The following is a 1,801-nucleotide window of genomic DNA, read 5'->3' on the forward strand; positions in this document are numbered from 1 at the left end:
CTGCGGTGGCCGGGAGTGGCCACTGCACTCCAGTCTGGGCAACGGAGTGAGATTCCAACTACAAAAAAATAAAAATAAAAAATAAAAAAAATAAATGATGGCCTGAGTGCATGGGGCAGCCCAAGGGAAGGGTTCTTGGGGGAAATCGGGCCCAAGGATACCCTGTTTGCAGAGACCAACTCAGAACCCCCAATCTGGTGCTCACTCCCCCTCCCACCCTCTGCCGAGTTGGTGGGAAAGTGAGAAGGATTCCTGGCCACTGGTCTTTGCCCTCTATGCAGGCTGTGACCTCTGATTTGTTACACATATTGAACAAGTATGTAACACGTCACCTGGTAGAGTCAGGTGCTGATGCAAGGAAGATCCCACCCAACAGTCAGTCCCATTTATAGCTAGTGCAGCTTTTTGGTCATTGGTTAGATGGTCCTTGTACACATCATACAATGAATAGTGGGTTTAGAAAAAACATTAAATAGGTCAATCCCTAAAAAGGAACAGGGGTTTAGCCTTGAGAATGAGCTCATTAATTCCACACCCTCTTTGCATGTTTAAGTGAACCCCATTCTTCCAGTTCCTGCATGAAGTCCTATTGTCCACTCCTCTCCCTGTATTTTCAGTCTCTCCATCTTGTCTACCTCTTTCTTGGTGCCTCTTATCTCACCAAGACACTTCCTGGACCCTGCCTCCTATGGGTCTTCTCCCTGTATTGCCTGCAGAGACGCCCTTTCTCCCAGATTGGTCAACTCCTCCTGGGTCAGCTCCTTGGCCTCCCCCAGTGACCTCTCCTGCTGCTGACTCATGGGCCCTGGATACTATTCTGGCAAAGGTTCCCAGTGATGACTTATTTTTTAAAAATTAAAAAAAAAAGTGGGACTTGGTGGCTCAGCCTGTAATCCCATGCTTTGGGAGGCTGGGGTGAGTGAATTGTCTGAGCCTGTGGGTTCCAGACCCACCAGGGCAACTTGGCAAGACCTCATCTCTACAATAAATCAAAAAATTAGCCGGGTGTGATAGCACACGCCTGTAGTTCCAGCTACTTGGAAGGACTCCAACTCAAAAAGAAAATGAACACAATCCTCTGAATTTTGGGGGAGGCTAATTTGAGTAATATCTCCCGTCTTCCTCTCTCAGCTGCTTTGCAATATTAACTCTTTCTCCATTGTAATGGCTGCATCAGCTCTGGCTTTCTGGGTAGTGGGTATAAGAACCCAGTCAGGCTGTAACAGAAAGAAAGACAAGATGCTGGTTAATGTGATTGTTTCTTTGGAGAAGTGCCCGGGGGGGGGCATTTCTGAAGGATGAGAGAAGTGTATTTATTGCAGTGCCCTGTTTAATGCTTGCTCAGCTGTTCACCAAACACTGCGTTCATTCATCAGATGTTCACCACAGTGTTTTGTTTTGTTCTTCTGTACCAATAAGGTCCACATTGTTGTCTGGGCTGGTGAGCAGTGGCATGATCATAGCTCACTCACTACAGCCTTGAACAACCAGGTTAAGTGGGCCTGCCACCTCAGTCTCCCGAGTAGCTAGGACTACAAGTGCATGCCACCATGCCCAACTTCATCAAAATGTTTTCAAAAACACTTTTGTAACTACAAATATTAAAAATACTACTTTTCTTTTCTTTTTTTTTTTCCAGTTGGAGTCTCACTCTGTCATCCAGACTGGAGTGCAGTGGCATGCTCCCAATCACTGCAGCCTCGACCTGCTGGGCTCTGGCGATCCTTCCTCTTCAGTCTTCCAAGTAGTGGGAACTACAGGCGCATGCTACCACGCCCGGCTAATTTTTGATTTATTGTAG

This window comes from Carlito syrichta, unplaced genomic scaffold, assembly GCF_000164805.1.
Source record: "Carlito syrichta isolate Samal-C Ts95f unplaced genomic scaffold, Tarsius_syrichta-2.0.1 Scaffold309898, whole genome shotgun sequence".
Lineage (NCBI taxonomy): Eukaryota > Metazoa > Chordata > Mammalia > Primates > Tarsiidae > Carlito > Carlito syrichta.